The sequence below is a fragment of the Paroedura picta genome, chromosome 2 (assembly GCF_049243985.1).
Source record: "Paroedura picta isolate Pp20150507F chromosome 2, Ppicta_v3.0, whole genome shotgun sequence".
Classification (NCBI taxonomy): Eukaryota; Metazoa; Chordata; class Lepidosauria; order Squamata; family Gekkonidae; genus Paroedura; species Paroedura picta.
Window position 1 is genome coordinate 41,253,090 of NC_135370.1, and position 22,726 is coordinate 41,275,815.

Genomic DNA, 22,726 nt, shown 5'->3' on the forward strand with positions numbered 1-22,726 from the left:
CCCACTGCACACAGACCTAGCTGAGAGGGCTTCTCCGGAGGTGAAGTTTAAGAAGGCCTCTCTCCACTGCATGCCGACCTGGACCATTTCCACACTGGGAACTTCGCTGCTGCTCCGGCTCCTGTGCGGGAGCACAAATCTGGGGCGGATGAGGGGCACCAGGCCAAATGCTCCCCCTTGCGGGAGCAGGAAGATGCAGGGCAACCAGCCCCAGCACAAACTCCAGTCTGCAGGCCCAGCGCAGAGGCCCTAGTGTGGAAATGGTCCTAGCTGGGAGTTCTCAAATCCCGCTGGCTCCTCTTGCACCTTGGTTTAAACTGAACTGCAAGAGGAACCAGCCCCAGCTGAGGCAGTGTGGAGCTCTCAGCTCCCACTGCCCCGACTGATCAGTATAGCTGAATATCCCTGAGTAAAAGTTGAAAAAATCCAGCTTTTATTCAGTCTGCAACATCGGTAGCCCATCAGATTTTCTGGTCTGTATTCTGCTTAAATAATTCAGCTCAATTTATGTGGAGTGCACGAACCCTAATCAATAGCTCTGGACTGGAAGGAATGAAAGTTGGTGACCACCACTGCTACAACTGCCAAGCATCTTTGAGCCCCACTTGGTTTACAAATGTTCGAAAGTCAAATTCCTACACAGTGAGTAGGCATTTTTAATAAACACAGTCATGGTAATGGCTCCATAGTTGATCAAAAGCGTCAAAACCTAGTGTTTAACTAGCTGCTTTCCTTGGATCTCATTAACTTTGAAGGTGAGATGTTCCAGATGAAATGGTCCACAGGTACAAAGGACGATGGCATCCGAGAAGTTATCCTTGTAAGAAGAAGAAGAAGAAGAAGAAGAAGAAGTTGGTTCTTATATGCCGCTTTTCCCTACCCAAAGGAGTTTCAAAGTGGCTTATAGTCGCCTTCCCTTTCCTCTCCCCACAACAGACACCCTGTGGGGTGGGTGAAACTGAGAGAGCCCTGATATCACTGCTCAGTCAGAACAGCTTTATCAGTGCCGTGGCGAGCCCAAGGTCACCCAGCTGGCTGCATGTGGGGGAGTGCAGAATTGAATCTGGCATGCCAGATTAGAAGTCCGCACTCCTAACCACTATGCCAAACTGGCTCTCTGAGTAACTGAGCTGTCTTCTCCCAGCACACATTTGGCTCTTCCTTAGTGTTCTTATTTGTAAAATATTTATTTAGATGGCCGCAACGCCTGTGATCTCTCTACTTTAAAGGACATCTTTAGACACACTTCCAAATAGCCTGCTTCCCTCAGTTAGTATTTGGCCTCTGGGAGCTGCCTTGACAGCTGTTATCTCTCCCTTCTCCCTCAAAACGCTTCCTCTGCATTCTTGCATGTTCAGGGCTGTAGGAAGAACGTGTCTTGCAAAGGTATTGATATTCTTGCCTTCAGTGGAACAAGTCACATAAGTTAAACACAGCCATCATGTCCTCCTCCCCCTAGGGAAAGTATAATATCTAATAAAACACACAATTAACATGGTGTGGACATCCTGATCCTAAATATGCTCACTTGGATACGTTAACTGTGTACATATTGTAGTTGTTTTTAATCGATGGTGAAATAAATACATGTATTTTCGTATATTTGCTAATATCAGTTAAGTATTAAATTCACCAACGGTATTATTCAGCCAGGATCCTTATGTTTTCTTAAGCTTTCGGTCAGCCTTTCTCAACTTTTTTTACCATTGAGAAACGCTTTGAAACATTCTTCAGGCTTCCAGAAACCCCAGAAGTGGTAGGACCGTGCAGAATATGGTTGGGAAGCGGAGCTGAGTACACGGGCACCTAGGACCACTCCCCTTCCCACCCCCTCCAGGCTCATCATTGGCCATTTCGGGGAGGGTGGTTATATAACCTGATAAATAAATGTTTAACTAACTTCTAAAAAATATTTAAAAAATGAACTCCCACCCATTTGGGAAGCCCTTTAGGGCTGTCAAGAAACCCAAGGGTGTCCCGGAACCCTCGTTGAGAAAGCCTGCGTTAGGTTCTTAAGCCACATCGGGTGTGAAGACCATCTCTGTATCGTACCCTAATGATTCTCTCCAAATTCTAGCTGTTTGTGAGTCGGAGTTTCAGGTGAGCATGTATGTGTGTGTTTCTGAAAGTTGTCTATTCCTCCTCCTGTTCCTGCTCACCTCCGAGTTCTCCGAAGTCTTTGTTCCCCTCTGCCTCTTCCTTTCTCTGTTGCCAGAAGCATCCTCCCTCCATTGTAGACTGTATTACTATTACTGCTAGGCACTCTTTGGTTCTTTTGTGAGCAGTTGTGCCTAGCAGTTGTGCTTCCTTCCCCCACCCTTCCTTCTTTCCACCCTTTCACCCTTCCACCCTCCCTCCCTTAGTTCCATTGTAATTTGAGTTGTCTTTTAGGACAGACTAAAGTACAGTCCAAACATCCCTTGGTTAGATGTTAAATAATCCAAACGCAGTCAGATGAGCAACACTGAATCTTACTCATTGCTCTTTGACTTTAGCTCCAGAGTACATGGTGACATTGCCCCTAGAAATTATACCCTGCAGGGAAGTGAGATCTTTGGCAGGCCATGGTATCACCACTTTCGCTTGGAAAGTATGTTCAGATGTAGCCATGGGGATTTTAGTCACATGATTGAGTCGCACCTTCCCACATCACACTTCCATGGGGGTTACCAGGACTTCAGTCCCTGGGTGTCACAGTTACAGAACCCCTGTCATGTAGATATCATGTCAGTGCCAATGTGAAAATGCACAAGGGAGCCTGGGTCCCTGCAGTTCATTGGAGGTGATGATGGCAAAGCTTCTGGAGGAACACAAGCATGGGTTTGAACTGGATTGAGCACAGCGGGGGATATTAACTTTCTTGTGAAGCTAGTTTGGAGTTTTATCCCTGAACTTGTTATTTCTGGATAAAAAGGCAGAAGGAGGGTTATTTTCTCTTTCCCGGCATTTTAGTGATTGTCATAAAGGCTGGCGTGAGAATTCTGTAATAAATCAGGAAGAACAAGTGCCAGAAAGTGGCAATAAAGGTTCATAAATAGAGCCGCAACTTGGAACTTGGGCTCAGTGCAAGCAGAGAATGCGCTGAAAGAAATAAGATGACACGTGGAAAGCTTTTCTCTTGAGATTTAATTGCATAAGGGCTTTGCAAGGCAAGGGTAATGAGTGGTTCTAGGGCAAGTGAAGAGATGGTTGGAGATGAAGCTTGGATCTACAAATGCAAACAAGGTTACGATGGAGTTAGAATGTCAAGTTTTGGCATCATTGAGCAAATACGAACACGTGGGAAATTTAACTCGTGAGATTTAATTGTATAAGGGCTTTGCAAGGCAAGGGTCTTGTATGTGTGTGTTTCTAGGGCAATTGAAGACATGGTTGGAGATGAAACTTGGATCTACAAATGTAAGGAAGATTAAGATGGGATTAAGATGGAGCTAGAATGTCAAGTTTGAGAGAACATGGACAACAGCCGGGAGGTATGGCATCCTCTCACCCGAGCAGTGGAAAGAAAAAAAATACATGGAGCAATGCTAACAAAATGTGCTGAGAAGAAACTTTGTACCTTAGAATACACCATCTGACTTTCAGTCCAATGTTTAGTCAGTTGTGCACCATTGTGTCAAGCCATGGGTCTTCAATAAAGGCAAAGGTAAAGGTATCCCCTGTGCAAGCACCGGGTCATATCTGACCCTTGGGGTGACGCCCTCTAGCGTTTTCATGGCAGACTCAATACCGGGTGGCCTTGCCAGTGCCTTCCCCAGTCATTACCATTTACCCCCCAGCAAGCTGGGTACTCATTTTACCGACCTCGGAAGGATGGAAGGCTGAGTCAACCTTGAGCCGGCTGCTGGGATCGAACTCCCAGCCTCATGAGCAGAGCTTTCAGAGTGCATGTCTGCTGCCTTACCACTCTGCGCCACAAGAGGCTCTGGTCTTCAATAGAAGAGCCCTAATCTTCAGCATTCTGAAGACACTTCCATGCTGCTGGAGTTCTTGTGGCTTCTTACAGGTCCTCCATGCTTCAGAACAGCCATACTTATAGACATTTTCAGAAGGCATCCATGTTGGCCTGCCGTAGATGCTTTTGAGAGTCCAAACAGAGCGTAGACTGTCCAACGCCTATACCCTGAAAACCTTGTCGGTCTCTATGGTGCCACTGGGTTTGAATCGAGCTCTTCTACTTGTGGGCAGGTTCACTGACCCAGTTTGTATATACAATGTGTAACCACTTCAAATCAATCTCTGGCAAAGGTTAAAGCAAACACACAGAGATCTGGATTCCCCTAGCCGGCAGTGGGTTTGGAGTCGCATTTAGTTGACTTAGCACAATCGCATGTAAATATCACCCTAGGTCTATTTGTACAATGCAATTATGCATGCATTAGGTGCTAAATGAAAACAAGAGGCATTTAATATTAATCACATCAGAAGGTAACCATATCACATTGTACATAGGGCCCATATGGCTGCTCAGCTAGATTCCCCCCCCCCCCTAACACGGGTGGATAAGAAACCCTGCACTAAATTGAATTACATAAAAGGGAGAGACATCCTGTTTCCCAGCAGCGTGTTTTGTCAAAATACTTTGTCTCCTCTATGATTTCTGAGGCTATAGTCAAAAAGCCTTGACTGCAAGTAATGGGTTCATAAAACCTATCTTTAAAATTTTACCTGACAGTAATGCTGTGCAAATATCTGCACTTCTAGTTCACCTTCTCCACTTGTTTACATCAGGATTTTAATAGAGTGGCTGTCACAGAACAACAGCTAAAGGCCACTGCTTGATAAGTTGCTGTGAAAATAGACAGTTCAGAATGAGAATTCTCTTCTTCAGTTCAGCCATCATAAAAGGTGAGGGTGAAGTTTCCTGGTTCGAATGTTGGAGAAACAGTCCCTGGGAGGACTGTAATGAAAGCCTTTGGAACTTAAGATCTATTTCCTGTTAAGTACAGCTCCCCAAACTACATCTTCGATAGATCTTTAGCAGAGTGAATGGAAATCACAACAAAGGTAAGTCCCTTCCCCAGGAGGTTATTGTCTTTGTTAGATTTTATAGGGTCGTAAAAGCATCTGATTGGAAGGACAAAACAACAACAACAACTCAACTCTAAGCTGCAAACTGGCACGAAGCTAGACTCTCCACTTCCTTGTGGGCCAACCTTCACATTGGTTCAGGTTACAGCTTGGCACAAGCAACGCAAAGTACACCATAATCTGCTATTTTTGGATATTTAATACCTTCAGGTGACGCAAGCATTTAATTGCTGAATGGTTGGTTTGGAGCTACTGTTTCTTCGCTTCATCCCATTGTTCACTATTCCTTAAGTTTAAAAAAATCTGCTTTATAAATCTCAAAACCGGAAGAACAATTTATGAAGGAAGGCGGTCAGTTGAGAAAAAATGCCGCTTATGAAAACTTGAGAACAGGGTGATAGAAAAGGTTTACTAGTCAAAATCTATAGATTGTTATTGCAGCATGACTTTGAAACGGAACCAGTTAAAGAATGTGTGATAAAATGGGCTCAAAACCTTGGTGAGAGTATAAGTATAGATTAATGGGAGGGACTGTGGGTTAGTTGAAATGTATTGATTGTCAAATGCAAAAAGAAAATTGGTATTAAATGTTTTTGTAGATGGTACATTGCCCCTCAAGATATGGCAAAAATTAATAAGAGCAATAAGGACAAATGGTGGAAATGGAATACAATTGCATCATTTAATCGTATGTGGTGGACCTGCCAGAAAGTCAGGAAATACTGGTTTATGAGTCATGACGAGACACAAAAGATATTGAAAGTTAAATTTGTGCTCCATCCAAAATGTGCGTTATTAAATATGGCACCAAATAATATTAAAATATATATTGAGCTTGTTAATATATGGTAATAGTTGCTAGGATCCATTATGCATCAAGATGGAGAAAAGAATTCTTACCAGACTGGTTAAATAAACAGAATATGGGACAATGGCAAAACTTACATTTAATGCACCACAAATAAACAGAATTCAGGGGAGGGGAGGGAAATGGAACCAGTCAGTCAAACTTTATTACAGTCGTTCAGACCATGTTATATATAAACAGAATCATAAGAGACCAAAACAGTAGGTCATTAAATGTAATACAATTAAAATAAATCCTAAAATGAAACTTAAGACTGTATTACTTTGGAATCTAATATTAGATTATATAGAACACTAAAAGTGGAGAATGAAAATACTGTATATGTTAACTTTGGGGGAAATGCAGTATGTGATATTAAGGTGATGCAAAAAAGAACATTATTGTCGAATGCCAGCTTTGTGCTTATCTTTTCTTCAAATAGCAGTTGTGTAAGATGGAAAAACCAACAATCCAATTAGCCTCAGAAATGACATACTTAGAGCCTATACCAGGGGTAGTCAACCTGTGGTCCTCCAGATGTCAATGGCCTACAATTCCCATGAGCCCCTGCCAGCGTTTGCTGGCAGGGGCTCATGGGAATTGTAGTCCATGGACATCTGGAGGACCACAGGTTGACTACCCCTGGCCTATACCTTCCTCCTGTTTGCTCCCATTGCATAAGGGGTCTCTTTTGACTGAGGCACTTTCTGCTCACGTGAGATGGTGCTACCTGCACAACGGCAGAGGTTGCTGTGCGAGCAGAAGGATCCTAGTCAGACCTGACACATACCCATATTGTATGAATGATATAGTGTAATCTTAAAAATCATGCAGCTTGCACACAGTATGCAAACAAACTCACAAAACCCCAAAAGTCTGACGAACCGAAACCATGGATTTAAATATCGATGGATATAAAAAGAGACAAAATTGGAATATCGGCACATCCCCTACACAGGATTTGTCCCTATGTCTGCCGTTGACCCTGACAAAGCTGCTCCTCAACAGTTGTGCTCTACCCACAATCATGGGCATTCAGCCAGATATGGCATAGGATTTTGGCTTGGGCCAGGCTGTGACTTTGTTGTTCTTGCAGCTTCCATCCAATAACCCACTAGTCTTAAATACAGAGTAAGTCCGCAAAATCTAATACTGTGGCAATCTCCCCTGAATTCTCTAGACCTTTTTCCACCTGCTGTGCTTAGTACTGCTTGCCTGGGAGGAAAATGTGGCAATTAAAACAGAAATCACAAAGGGGCATGATTTCAGATTGTCTGCAAGGGTCACCATTTTGGATCCTTCCCCATGACACCCAAAGGAGGTGCGGGCCAGATCATTCCGGTGGCACCAACAATGCATGCTTTGGGGGGGGGGGGTTTGAGGATGGAGTAAGGTCTACTCAGACTGCCAAGAGCTATTTAAACCAAGAATCGAGAAGAAGGTTTAAGGCTGATGCTGCTAGCAGTTGGAAAGAGTCTAGAAGCAGCCTGAAGGTAGGCAAAGAACTCTTTCCCCCTTCCCAGAAGCAGTTCTGTGCACCATCTAACAGTTGAGTGATAGGCTTCTTAAAAATCCTGCATACTATATATACTATACATAATGGTTGATTTTAAGTTGGGTACAGATTTTTTTTTTAAGTTTAGAAAAGATGGTTTTTATACCCTGCTTTTTTCTATCAGGAGTCTCAAAGTAGCTAACAATCGCCTTCCCTTCCTCTCCCTACAACAGACCTCTGTGAGGTAGGTGGGGCTGGGAGAGCCTGAGAGGACTACTCTGTGAGAACATCAGTATCAGCAATGAGCCCAAGATCACACAGCTAGCTGCATGTGGAAGAGTGGGGAATCAAACCAGGCTCACCAGATTAGAAGCTGTCACTCTTAACCTCTACACCAAGCTTTCCCTCCTGTGAGTCCCCACAGTGGCTTATGTCACTTTCTTTTCCTCCATTTTATCTTCACGTAACCCTATGAGTTAGCTTGGGCTGAGAGTACATGACTGGCCCAAGATCACCACACAAGCTTCCACGGAAGTGTGGGGATGTGAGCCCGGGTCACTTAGGTCTCTGGCCAGCACCATTATATAGCAATCATTGCATGGTGGTATACATATTCATTCCCTTTCCCCATTTCCCAACATGATCTCTGGCCAAGCTGGTTTTTTGGGTATCTGGGAAATGCTAAAACTACAGCGTGGTACAGTGGTTAAGAGCGGCAGCTTCTAAACTGGTATGTCCGGTTTGATTCCCTGCTCCTCCTCCACAAGTATCCAGCTGGGTGACCTTGGGCTCTTCAGTCCTGATTGTGCTGTTCTGACCGAGCAGTCCTGTCAGGGCTCTCTCAGCCTCACCTCCCTCACAGGGTGTCTGTTGTGGGGAGAGGAAGGGAAGGTGATTGTAAGCCACTTTGATAATCCTTCAGGCAGTGAAAATCTTCTTCTTCTTCTTCTTCTTCTTCTTCTTCTTCTTCTTCTTCTTCTTCTTCTTCTTCTTCTTCTTCTTCTTCTTCTACTAATAGTATCAGTATTTTACCATTATACGGAACCGTGGCATTTGGGTAGAATGGGGCTGCTAGGGGAGGGTTGGGGTTTCTTAACTGTTGGGTGATTTTATTGTATTTTATCTTTTTGTTGAGAATCGCCGCAAGCCGGCAGGTCTGGAAGCAGCAGTAAATAAGTCAAACAAACAAACAAACAGTGTGTAGCCAAAGGCCTTGACAAAATGAGAATTAATACAAGTGTAAGAGTAGAACAGAATATTTCTCAGCATGATCTATAAAATCAGTGGGGGGAAACTATCTGTGGGTAGTGAAAAGCAGGATATACAAAAAAACCAACTTTCTTCTTCTCCTCGACTTTTGATATTTTTGCCTTGTCTAAGCATTTTGGTCTTGATAGGTAGGGAATCTTTGTTGGGCAAAAGATGAGTTTCCAAATCTTTTAAATAAATAAAATCAATAAAATGTGCAGGTTGATGCAGAAATCGGTTCATGCAAATTGCAGGGCCAAGAAATGCTATTCTTAACAAGGTTATGGTTACTATCATAAGGGGAACAAGGATGTTTTATATTGATGAAAAATGTAAAGTATTCTGAAATATAGGGAGTTGGAGTGCAAGGGGGTGACCTGCCTCCCCTGTTAGTTGTGTAATTTTAATTAGTCTTCCTTTAATTTAAGCAGCTGCCACACACTTGCAGTACTGTTCAGAAAGTTAATAGGGTGACCAAGTAAGGACTTTCAGGTCATGCACGGCTCCTCCAGAGCGCATTTTATTTAAGGCCCCTGTGTTATCATTTCTCTGATCCTATCAATGATCCTGCAGGTCTCCAACATCCTCCAAACCTTGGAATCAGCAAATACATTTATTAATTACAATGGCCTATGCTAAATAACTGTTTATTAAAATCTTCTCCCAAATATATTCTGATTGCTGTGAAGCTGCATATATTTGCGCAGTTCCCCCCCCCCCTTAATTACAGTTTGTAGTCATCAATTTACTGACACCCACCTCTACCCAAGTGTCATCACTTTATTTCTCCCTGCTCAAATATTGACAGGAGTAATTTTTCTGCATGGAAAATGGAAAAGTTTTTAGGAGTGATTTGCTAATGTAGGCGCTCCGGTTTAAGTCTGCCACCCGAAACCCCTAGCTACGTGCGCAATACATTTGAGGGGAATGTCAGATCTTAAAACCAAACAACCCTATTACGTTATTTGTGGGAACACTACTCTTATCAGTAGGATTCATTAGTTACTGAATTGTTTTATTAAACTGTGTTTTTATGTTTTGACTGTGTATAAAATCTGATATGCTGCCCTGAGCCGGTTATGCAGGGAGGGATTGCCTAAAAATGAAATAAATCAAAGAAATATTTCTGGGATTTTACCCGGGGCTTTCTTTGTACACAATGAATGACTGAATAGTAGGAAGAACCTGATCGATTGCTGTAGGTTTTAATAGGAAAGATACTGGAAACGGACAAGGAAATGTTCTCTGCAAGGATTTAGGAGAGCAACTTGTGAGTTCGCTCATGGCCCTTTCCCTGAGAGGCTAAAGCAGTGTTAACATCATTTCGTGATCAACGGGTTGGATGACCCTTGCACTCATCTTTCTCACCTCTCCTTTGGCTCAGCAGACTTTTGAGGCATCTATAAAGAAGTGGTCGCTCTGTGAAAAACCTGCCAAAGGGCATGGGTGAGCTACCCTGAAGAATGGGGATCAAGAGGCATTGCCCTTCTTCAGCGGAACTTTACGCTGACACAAGCATCCAATGCGACATCACAGTTTGTCCACAGGGATCCTGAGATTCCAAGCATCAACTTTTCAAAGGTGGAGGTGAGAAAGATCCACAAGGAGGAAAGCTTTTTGTTCACAGGATCCAATCCACTAAACCGTCCCCCCCCCTTTAAATCTTTTATTTATACAGCAGAAACAGTACCTTTTGCGTCCTGGCTCTGACCTGGTAGAATTAGCTCCCAGGAGAGATGAGGACCCTGACGGAGCTATCAGAGTTCTGCAGGGCTTGCAAAACAGAACTCTTCTGTCAGGTCTTTGGTTGAGGTCAGAGCCAGGAACAATGTGGGACCCTTCTCAGGCTACGTGGTAACATCCAGCATACCCCACCCTGGGGGATGGGCGGCTGCAAGGATTGGGGGAGTCACTATATCGCCAATCTTGTTTTATCTTCTTTTTAAGCTATGTTCTAGTGTTCTAAGATGGGTTTTTTAATCATGTTTTTAGCAAGGGGTATATTGTACCCTAGGCGCCTCTTGTGGCGCAGAGTGGTAAGGCAGCCGTCTGAAAGCTTTGCCCATGAGGCTGGGAGTTCAATCCCAGCAGCCGGCTCAAGGTTGACTCAGTCTTCCATCCTTCCGAGGTCGGTAAAATGAGTACCCAGCTTGCTGGGGGGTAAACGGTCATGACTGGGGAAGGCACTGGCAAACCACCCCGTATTGAGTCTGCCATGAAAACGCTGGAGGGCGTCACCCCAAGGGTCAGACATGACTCGGTGCTTGCACAGGGGATACCTTTACCTTTACCTTTATATTGTACCCTACCACGAGTCTCCAGAGAATGGCCGGCTAAAAAATAAATAAATAGAAGAAAGGCTACATCAGGGCCGGTTTATGCATGTAGCATGTGCTACTGTCCCTGTGCTTCAGGGCCCCACAAGGTACCTTCCTCCCATAGATCAGGGCTCTTGCCTCCCTCTTCCCCCCTTTTCTTTCTTTATGGACACTCGGAGTGACACCACTTTCCACTGTGGGGGCCCCCTCTGCCTCCAGCCTGGCTGCTTCCACTTCAATTGTGCTCTGCTAGGGAACCGCAAATCCTTATACCAAGGTGTTTTGCACAGAGCCTAATAAAACAGTTTTAAAAACAACCAGTTTAGACCGCTTGATTATACTACAATCGTTATTCTGCACTGCTGAAAAACTACATCGCAATGCTCTCTGCATGGAACAATTCATAGTCCTGCCCCCTCTAGTTTTGCCAACTCCATTTTGTTCTCTGATGCAGTCACTAATCAGCATAACTAAGGAGCTTCTCTGCATGACTAATAGATCACCTGAGAGAAATGAATCAGTGAAAAGCTTCTTTCAGAAACAACGCTTAAAAGATGCTTAAAGCACTGAAGAGGCAGTTCACCATGCAGAGCAAAATCAGTTTTGCGGAGTAAATTCCCTCTCTTGTGCAGAGATCAGAAAAACAGCCATGTATTTAGTGAGTTTTCACCAGCTTTTCCATCATGCAGAAGAGGCCCAGCTCTGGTGCTACATGCCCTGCAAATCGTAAAACCATTCCTGGCTTACCTAGTCATATCATTTGTCCATAAATGTTAAGAAAAGGTCCCAGCAATCATGACATTCTTCTGGTGGCCTTAATAAGTTAGCTAGCTTTGCTATTATGATAAAGCCTGTGCTCTTCTCCAGCCATAAATCCCAGCCAGGTAGTTCTTGTTGTTTCCATCTTGATGTAACCAGAAGTCTGGCTGCAGCTGTTGTGTAGAAAAAAGAATTCTCTGACCATTTCGGTAAAACACAAGTGGCTTCCTGCTTGCAAACGTGAGATGGTAAACCTCATATTTGCAGCCGTCCTCACAGGAGACCCGCCTCCTGCATTTTCCCTCTGCCCCATTGCAGCTTTTGCTTCCTGATGAGGCTGCAAGGGAAAGCAAAATGAACTTCCCCCTCTGCTCCTTGGCTTGTCAATCACAGCAAACCACCAATCACAGCACAGCAGTTCTCTCATGGACTGAAACTTTCTTCCCACCCCCCAGCCCTAAAATTAATTTATTTTAAAAAGACACTTTTGTGTTGCTGTGTGGTAATGCCACAACACAGATGTTCTCTCCCTCCCACTTTAGAGCTTGTGAAGTAGGCTGCTTGGAGAGCTGCCAAAGAAGCACAGGTAGCAAAAAAATTGCAGGAGACCACAACCTCTTGCACAACTTTTAAAGTTTCCCCCTGTCATTTACATTTTTAAATTAAGGGATCCAAGACTAGCAATAGTCTCATGTCATTGCTAGACTCACATTACTTTTTAAAAAAATTACAACAATGAGGGGGAAACTTACAGATAAAGCTTTTACACCAATGAAAGGGGAAGGATGACATAAGATGTAATATGGGTGGAATGATCTTTGAGGGGCAGGAAAAGGATGGGGGAAATCTAAGGGAATCTGTACACTTTCGAATTACCTTTGGCTTAGAAGTGAAACAAGGAAAAATTGGGCACAAAATTGTCACAAAACCTGTAGAAACATCAAATGGAAAGTGAACTGAGCATTGAAAGGAGGAAAATTAATGCAGAACGAAAAAGAAAACTCGATGGACATGCACAGTGAAAGTGAGGGAAAACACCTGTGTGTAATAGGTCATAGCCTGCTTAGGGCTGATCCTGGGTTGAGCAGGGGGTTGGACTAGATGGCCTGTATGGCCCCTTCCAACTCTTTGATTCTATGATTCTGTGATTCTATGAAATACAATGCATTATACATTGTGAACATTCCAGCAATCAGGGGTGGGGGTGGGGTGAGGAGGACAGGTATTACAAACATACATTGGGAACAGCTATGGTAGGTCAGTGGGGGAGAAGCGCTACTAGGATTCCCATTCAGCTATGTGAGAAAGCGCATGTGTGTAATACTGCTGATATGCGCTGTACTGCAGCATTTGAATATGTGAAAAGGAATCAATAGCAGGTTTGATCTGGTTCCAAAGCGCTTTTTCAAAAAACTAGCTCCCTGTTCATGGTGATGATGCAGATCATAAACCAAAGTAGCCAGTTTCTGAAAATCCTTCTCCAAGATGGAATAAGTCACTGTTTGTGTGTGCAAAGTGCATGCACATGTAGAATAATAGAATAACAGAGTTGAAAGGGACCTCCTGGGTCAACTAGTCCAGCCCCCTGCACTATGCAAGACTCTCAAAACCCTATCGCTCTTCCACTGTAACCTGCCACCCCCCTGAACCTTCACTGAATCAGCCGCGCCATCAGATGGCTATCCAGCCTCTGTTTAAAAATTTCCAAAGATGGAGAACCCACCATCTCCCGGGGAAGCCTGTTCCACTGAGAAATTCTCCGGGAAATCTGCTGTATGTTGAAGCTTAACTATTTCCCCCGCTTTTAATTATTTTTGTTTTCTTTAATGAAATGTAGATGTTGCAGGATGGATAGCAGAACAGAGGCAGGGAATCGAGGATGAAAATTTACAAGAGGTAACCAATCCTGCGATTCATAAATCAAAAACTACAGCAACAATATCAAGAACTGTCACGCAGGAATCCAAAAGGTAGCATGGAAATTCCAGGGTAAGAAAGAACAGTTGCTTCCAAGAGACTGAATAGCTTAATGCTTCATAGCGTGTGAATTTGTGGTCAAAGATAATAAGAAATACTGTATGTCATCATTGTTCTTTATTTTAGTGGCAGGTTGGCTGGAAAATTCAATTTTGAGACTGTAATATAAATACATAGCGCTGAGGGAGGGGGAACGCTCAAATAATTTTATCTTCAGTGTGGTAATATCCATGCTGTGAGTATAGATTTATCAACTATGGTACAAACTAATTAACTTTTTGTTGATTAGGAATTGTTTTCTTGGATTTTTCTCCTTTATTATAGACGATAGGAGAAGACATTCCCTGGAGGGAAAATTCCTGCTTGAGATCTTTGGGATTTGGGGGGGGGGTAGAAAGCTGTCATTGGTATGGGGAGGGGGAAGGAGTGTTTGTATATGCCTTAAAGCAGTGGTCTGCAACCTTTTCTAGGCTGCGGACTGAAGGCGGCAGGGAGGGCGATCGCCCGGCCGCACATGCCACGCGTGCGCTGCACTCTTGCACATGCGGGCCGGGTAGTGCATGCACGTTTGCGGACACACATGGCGCAAACTCGCATGCGTGGGAGTGCCGCAAATGCACGTTTGCAGCCGCGCATGGCGCAAATGCGCATGCGCGGCCTGGCATGGTCCTGCGGAGGCAGGGAGCCGCGGCCCAGTGCCAGGGCCTTCGTGGCCCGGCACTGGGCAGCGGCCCGGTGGTTGGGGACCACCGCCTTAAAGAACTCAGTCAGAATTATATGAAATACTGACTCTCAAGATAATTACATGAAAGACAGCAGCCCTGGCCCCAAAAAGGTACGTCTGGCATCAACTAGGGCCAGGACACTTTTAATCCTGGCCCCTACCTGGTGGGATGAGCTCCTGGAATACATCTGGGCTCTGCCAGAGGTGATAAAACTCTGCAGGGCCTGCACGATGGAGCTCATCCACCAGGCTTTTGGTTGGGGCCAAAGCTAGCCTCTGCCTCGCCCATTACACCTGTCCAATTAGTTATTCCTCTGTTTACTCCCAATTCAGCCTGTCCTTTGGGAGAGTTTTTAACAACCTCAATTAGATGCTCTACAGAACAATTGCTGCTGTTTTAACCTTATATTTTATTGTTTTAAACTTCTGCATTTTACACTCCTTTGTATACCACACTGAGCCATCTTACCGGGAGGACAGTCTAAAAATCGAATGAATGAATGAATGAATGAATGAATGAATGAATGCTGCCCGATATTAGTTTTTATCGCTACTACTGATTTCCACTTCTACTCAAGAACCAAAAAAAGAAAGAAAGAAGCCCCAAGCCAGAGAACGTCCAAGGATATTGCACCATCATCGCTCCTCTGCAATTCAACTTGTGACTTGGCAGCACTACACCCATAGTATTGTACCAAGCGATATACCCAATGGGATATGAAGGTCACTTTGCTTCCTTTCAAGTATCTTTCTAGAACACTTCTGTTAACATGTTTTTAGTGAGCTCAAGAAGCTCAACTCACACCGAATCAGATCGCTAGCTCATTTAGCTCAATATTGTCTGCTCTGATTCGCAGTAGTCCTCCAGGATCTCAAACAGAGAAGGATCTCCTTCAATATCTACTGTCTGAGATCTGAAGATGCCAGAAATTGAACCAGGAACGTTCTTTGGTGTTCCACCTCTGAGCCACCTCACTGATTACCTTTATTTTGATCAATTCCAAAGGCACGTGGCCAGTATCTTTTATGTGATCTCAAAAATGTGCAAGAATGTTCCTGTCGTTAATTTTACCCCTAAATTGGCCCATATTCCTTCTCTTCCTGTATTTTCTTCCTTTTAAGGTCATAAATATTATTATCCCACTGAGATTTGTTTCTGCTTTCTCTTGTTAATTAAAGACACTGTAGGCTTTATCTTATGGTACCACCAAGAGGGCACCGCAAGTGAAATATTATAATAACAGATGGTTCATTTATTAGCATAGAAAGTTTCAGTGTGTTTTAGGTATAAGTGCTTCCAACATGTCAGTTCCTTTTTTGGGGTGATGATGCTTTCCAGAAAGCAAAGTTAGTGACAGCATTAAGTAGCAGCAGTAGCAGAAGAAAGAGCCAACTGGAAAAGGGGACAGAGTTATTTAAATCGAGGAGAACAAGAATGTGATAAAAGAGGAAATGTACCAATTAAACCTGACTAGGCTCACCACTAATCATCCCGGGGAACCAACCGATGGGAATAATTATATTGTTCAGAGCAGTTTATGTATTTTTACATTATTTCCCCCATCATTCCTGGAAATAGAGTGCCATACGATTCTCATTTTATAGGTCACGTTTGGTGTTAGGGTGTTGTGTGAAGCCCTTGCAGGTTTGGATAGCTATGGAGGACATCTTGTCCTACGTTGCAATATGCTCTCGACACATATTTGAATGCTTTTAAAATATTTTAAAAACCAATTACAGGTCTTTATGTAGGCCACCGGCAGCATCGGGATGGTTTTAGATTTAGATTTCACTTCTGGATATCTAATTATTATTATTTATTTAACGTTATTTATTAATTATATAAGAGCCTCTTATATAAGAGCCTCTTGTGGCGCAGAGTGGTAAGGCAGCTGTCTGAAAGCTTTGCCCATGAGGCTGGGAGTTCAATCCCAGCAGCCTGCTCAAGGTTGACTCAGCCTTCCATCCTTCTGAGGTCGGTAAAATGAGTACCCAGCTTGCTGGGGGGTAAACGGTAATGACTGGGGAAGGCACTGGCAAACCACCCCGTATTGAGTCTGCCATGAAAACGCTAGAGGGCGTCACCCCAAGGGTCAGACATGACTCGGTGCTTGCACAGGGGATACCTTTACCTTTACCTTTACCTTATTAATTATATCTGTTCACTTGGACCAGCCCGCTCATGGTGGTTTACAACAAGAAATCCCCACATCCCAACCCACTACCACAAACTCCATCCCCATGCCCAAGCCTCGGGACAGATATTTAAACAGTTGGTTAGAGGAGGGACTCCCATAGGTTTTCCCTATCCGGGCCTCAACCAAACACTTGTTGAAAGAGCTCCGTCTTGCAGGCCCTGCAGAACTGTGATAGCTCTGACAGGGCTCTTAGCTCTTCTTGGAGCTAATTCCACCAGGTAGGCACCAGGACTGAAAAGTCCCTGGCCCTGTTTGAGGCCTGGGCCGGGGATCATCAACCTATTGAAACTCACAGAGGCCGATTCCGCATGGGTGGAAAAGGCCAATGGGGCGCTCATATGGAAGCAGGGCTAATCACCACTTCCACATGACACAACTGCCTGTTCTGCAGTGGACCTGTGTGGACGGGGAAGAGCCGAGCTTTCTAAGCCTGGCCACTCGTGCTCCTACAGTGGCCCAGTGGGGGCAAAGAATGTCCCAGTAGGCTTTGCGGTGCTTCGCTGCACCATGGGGCAGACTGGAGCTTTTAAAAATATTTTGCAGGAAGGTTCCATGTAATCCCACCTTTCTGTAATTTTTTTTTAAAAAAATCAACTGATAAGGATTCTTGCCCCTTATGTGGAACATCCACATAGAGAGTGAGAATCCTTGTTCCCTGCTTTCATCATTTCTATCCTTTACTAGTAAAGTGAACCAAGTATTTTTGACTCATGGTTAACTTCAATCTATTTTCCCATCTGCTGCCATTAAAAGTGGACATTTACCATATACCAATATGCTCGTCTCTTTGAAAGGTAAATTTCTGAAGGACAAGGATCTGAAGACCCAAGCAACAGTGAGGATGTGCCTTTCAGATAGGGTCCTTTCATGGGTAGATTTATGCAACATGAGGTTAGTTTTGTAATGCTTGCCAGCTTGGTGTAGTGCTAAAGAGTGGCAGACTCTAATCTGGAGTAATGTGTTTGATTCCCCACTCTTGCACTACATGGGAAAAGCTGGGTGACTGTTTGACCAGTCAAGCATTCTTACAGAACTGTCTCAGCCTCACCCACCTTACAGGATGTCTGTTGTGGGAGAGGAAACGTAGGCATGTTGGGACTTTTGGGGTTTGGCTTGGTCCTGAATCCTTCCAGAGATATAGGGCTGCAGAGTAACGAGAATTTTGAAAGGATGCAGTTATTGCCTACCTTTGTGGACGAGGCACAGTACCAGACTCAGTTTAAACAGATAATCTTTACTGGAAAGATTATTTACAGAAATATGTCCATCTACTTCAGTCTCCTTACTGAAGGAGAGTACAAAAGCTTAAGAGATATGCCTCCATATGAGCAGATGGAGAGGGCAGAGAGCCTTAATTGCTGCTCCTTGTGTCTGCAAGGACACACTAATTTGCTCTTCCTGAAGAAGTTATAAGTGGGTGGGAGCTCAACTTAAGCAAAGGGAATTCTCAGACCATGTGCTGGGATTTTTCCACTGTTCATGGCTGCAATCCCAGCACTGCTTAAACAGTTTGTGGTGGAACCAGCTGCCTGCTCGACAGATGCCGAGCCTGTGGGCCCAGTTCCAGCCCTTCACTGTTTATGTGGGTGGGATCGATCTCTTCCTGTCTATCGCTGCCACCACTCACTGACTGTAATACCCCTTCTCGAGGGACAGTGAGACCCCTCAGCTAGGTTCTTGGTGTTTTATAGTCAAAACCATAAATCTTTGGGTCCTGCCTGGAGAGTTGGCAATAACCCAGTTTTATCTGTTACAATACAATACCTTTATTGGCATAAAGCAGATAAGCAGGATAAACAAAGTTAGTCAGGATATGTCAGACAGTTTAAATTTAAAAACTGAGGACAGAAATTCAGCCGTAATAAAAGTGACGTTGGCATCCTTATCACTCAGTAAAAATTGGCAGTTTTATCTGGTTTTCCTCCCCTGGGCCCTCCTAACACACTAGTACTACCCAAGCGGGGGAGACTGGTCCAGAGCACCAGCCACTTGGTCATGTCCAAAACTCAGCTTTATTAAACTATTAACAATTAGGTTGGTAAATTCACACCCCCTTCAGCACACCACATGAAATCAGCCACAGCACTTATACACACTCCAGGCATGAACTTAAAGAGATGCCTAAACATACTTTTCTTTCCCTACACTCCCTTCTGAAGAGGGGGAGAGGCTCCCATGGACCCTTGCCAGCCAGTCTCACCGTCTACTTCCTGGGTTGCTGCTTCTCAGGCCTCCAACACGCTCTATCGTGGCCAGGCCAGGCCCTGTCCTTCTGCCTGGGGTGAGCAGGGCCTTCTCTCTGGAGAAGAGATCTGCCACCTTCTCTCTTGGAGATTCTGCAGAGACTGCCTCCCCCCAGGTGGTGTGGAGCCTAAAGACCCACAAGCTCCTCCCCCTCCTCCATTCTCATTGGGGCATGTGATCCTCTCCCTTCCCTAAGTCTCCTGGGAAACGTAGGCAATTACAGCCTTTACATCCCCTAGCAGCCATTTTTAATTGCAGGCCCAGGGCAACCTTTTCAGAACTCAAATCCACCTCCAGGACTTATTCTGCCCCACAGCTTAACAACAGCCCTTGATGTCTGGTGTCACCAAATTACTTGCTGATTGCAATTCCAACAAGGCAACTGAAAGCCGCTTTGAGACCCCTTTGGATCGTAAAAAGTGGGTTATGACACCCCTCCCCTCAACTCTTCTCCTCCTCTTTCCTTTAGGAGTAGGTTATGATTATATGTTTTTATGGAGTTTTGTAAGATGATTGTGACCCACCATGAGCCACTACGTGGTAGTGGCTAGATATAAATTTAAAAATAATAAAATAAATAAAATATCAAGGACTCAGTTTTTTTTGCGGAATAACAAGAAAGGAACCAGCAGACACACTGATTATTAACCATTAATTTAAACTCTCTCCTCTTTCTCCAACTAGGACATTCCTCTCCATGGACAATATATCCCAACAAGGTGATTTGCTTGAAAAAAACAGGCAAGGTATATTGTGTTATTTGCATTAATTTTAAAAATTGCCATATTTCAAACCTTCTTTTAAACATCTTACTAAATTTGCGGACCTCGTTTTAAAAAAAATGAAATAAAAGCCAACAACAGAATGCAACCAGCAAGGGAGACAGCTGGGAGCACGTTTTAATTTAGTGCACAAGGAATGCTGGGCTTAACTCAGTGCAAGTATGTTCTGAGGGATAATTAGCCAAATCCTAGAGACCTTTTCCTGATCAAATCTTTAATCTAAATTAGCTTTGCCAGAAAAAAATATTTCAAAAACAAAACAAAACCCTCAAAGACTTCAGGAATTGGATAATTTTAAAAGCTTATTTAACATTGGGACCACCCTGCACGGTTCATCCTCAAACTCACTGTTTAGTCTCCAGAACAGCATGTTCCAAGGAGTTTGGGACAGTGGACAGAGACAGATTTGGTTGGAAAAGAATGACCGACCAAAGGTCAAAAAATGAACTTGGTAGAGAGTTGAATTTGGATCTTCCTGGTTCTAGTCCAGCACTGGAATGTTGCGTAAAACTACAGAGTGATCTCACCACTTACAGTCCAGTCCCCAAATTAGTATGGGGACTGGACTGTAAGTGGTGGAATCACCCCCTTTTGTCCTTCTTTGCTCTTCAAAGTGTAAGATAAGGTGTCAGTAGCGCTTTGTAAGTCCAAATGAGGAAGGTTCTGCAGATAAGTGAGCACACCTTGAGATGTGCCACAAACAGCCAGCTAGAGCAACATCCTTAACACAGATATAACATGTGAATTTCTGCCCTCTCATTAATTATTGCCTCCAGATAACAAACAAACACAGCATTATTACATACCAGCTGAAATTTCTGAATCATCTTCAGGAACAGCCCCATGAAGAGTACATTACAATAGTCTGGCCATGACTTTATTTTGGCATAAATCAGCATGACCAGATTGAAGCTAAATAGAGGGACAGTTTATTTGTCAAAGTCATTTTTTTGGCCATTGTATTAACCTTTTTCTCTCTCAAAAGAGCAGGCTGCAGCATCACTCCTAACCTCCTTATAGAGCCAGACAAAGGTAATCAGATGTGATGGGCACTGTACCCTCCAGAACTTCAGCATTATTCCCATCTTGTTAGGACTCAACTTCACACCATGGCTGATAAACACTGGCCCAAGACAGAGATACCTGCCTTGTGGCTTAGGCAAAAAGATACGAAGTTGAATGTCATCGACATATTGATGATACCAATCTTCCCCAGAGGCCTCTCAAAGCATTGGGAACAACACGAATCTTGCCGCATCCTGCCAGCAATACCCCATCTTGTTGATTTCCAAACTTCTGAACAAGTTCAATATGAAAAGACTGAAATTCCTTTTTTATTGTTCTTCTCATTCCTGTTTCCAATTCCAAAGATTTTATCCATATCAAACAGTTAGCTGAAACAGGACGATCTTGAACTCATGAAGCTATCTTATGCTGTCATACCTCTGATCTATCAAGGTTAGTAGTTATTTTGACTGGCAGTAGCTCTCTAGGGTCCCATGAAGAGGTCTTTGACCTACTATCTGATTCTTTTAACTGGTGATGTGGAAGATGCGGTTTGGGGCTTTCTGCAAGGAAAGCAGATACTCTACCACTGAGCCAATAGCCCTTCCCAATAGTCTTTAGTCAGGAAAATGAATGCCATCTCTGTACCATGGCCAGGCATGAAGCACGCGTGTTATCCAGGAAAATCTGCAGCCCTTCTTCTACTCTTGATAACTCCCCCCCTTCCAAGGCAGTTTCAAGACAGGTCAACCATTAACATCTATTTTGTCCAAATTAGATCCCTTCTAAGGACAAATAATTGGTTCCTTCAGTATCCTGGGGATATCATCTTTGATCCATTATTCATGGACAGTGGCTCTTCTGGAATGACTTCACTAGCCAAGACAATGATCAAGATTACAACTATCAGCCTTCACAATCATGTTGACATCAACATTTATCAGGAAATAATCTCATGTGAACATCACAACTGCTAACCTGTTCCTGTACACCTCGAGATTTGAAGTAACTGAACACCAAAACACCCTGATAGGTTTTTCAATTAATTACACAGAGTGCTCTGTCCGCCTTGGTGTGGTTTTTCTTTCAAAATGTTCTAATCATCTTCCACCCTCTTCAGTTCACTCAACTCCACAGTAAATCATGGAGGCAGATGCTGTCTTCTGGATGGATCTGGGAACAACTCTGTGAATTGGCCTTAGAAGTGTCCTATTCCATGGCTACCCAGGGTGTTAAAATGATCCTCAGTGAAGTCTGGAATCCATTAGTCTCCACAAGGGGACTTTCTTAACCAATCTGCTACCCCTGCAAGAAGAGCTACAATCTCACGTGCCTTGAACAGACAATGGTCTGACCATGGCATGGAGAGAAGATTCAGGCCTCTAATAATTGAGAGTTATTCTAGAGAGAATAGCTAATGTGGGCATAACCCAAACAGGCTTATTACAACAATGGAGGGTCAATATCGGTGGAATTATGTTTGTATGTACACAGCAAAACTGACCTTTGCTTTGTTGACTTAGAATAATTTGTCTGAACCTGTCACTTAACTAGAGTTTCACCCTCAGATCTCCTCTCCCCTGTAGATTACCAGATCATCCAAAACTTTCCCTGCCCCAATTTTTCCTTGAAGATTCCATTCCGCACCTTGTCAGCTTCTTTTTTAATATAATTTTATAATTTCTGTTTTAATAACTTTACCCTTAAGGGGAAAAGTTTTTCACAGTCAGAGTAGTTCAGCAGTGGAATAGGCTGCCTAAGGAGGTGGTGAGCTCCCCCTCACTGGAAGTCTTCAAGCAAAGGTTGGATGCACACTTTTCTTGGATGCTTTAGGATGCTTAGGGTTGATCCTGCGTTGAGCAGGGGGTTAGACTAGATGGCCTGTATGGCCCCTTCCAACTCTATGATTCTATGTTTCAGCCCAATGTGCTACTCTATCCCAGTCTGCTTACTTTTAACCTTCTGCCTAAAAAGCTCCACTTTAATATTTTAAATGTTCTTAGTACTTCGGTAGGCTTTGACGTATCTGAGCACTGGGCAATTGTTCTCACAATAATCCCACAACTTCCCTGTGAGGCAGGATGGCCATTTGTGTTAC

General features: G+C 43.7%; 1 long non-coding RNA gene across 1 annotated transcript; it reads right to left on the reverse strand.

Moving 5' to 3' along the window:
• Nucleotides 1–669: 669 nt before the first annotated feature.
• LOC143829291 (uncharacterized) lies at nucleotides 670–18,911 on the reverse strand. The gene is made up of 3 exons (XR_013228055.1): nucleotides 18,798–18,911; nucleotides 17,650–17,740; nucleotides 670–817 (listed from the first exon to the last, which is right to left on the reverse strand). It is a non-coding gene; the product is annotated as an uncharacterized LOC143829291 (long non-coding RNA).
• Nucleotides 18,912–22,726: the final 3,815 nt, after the last annotated feature.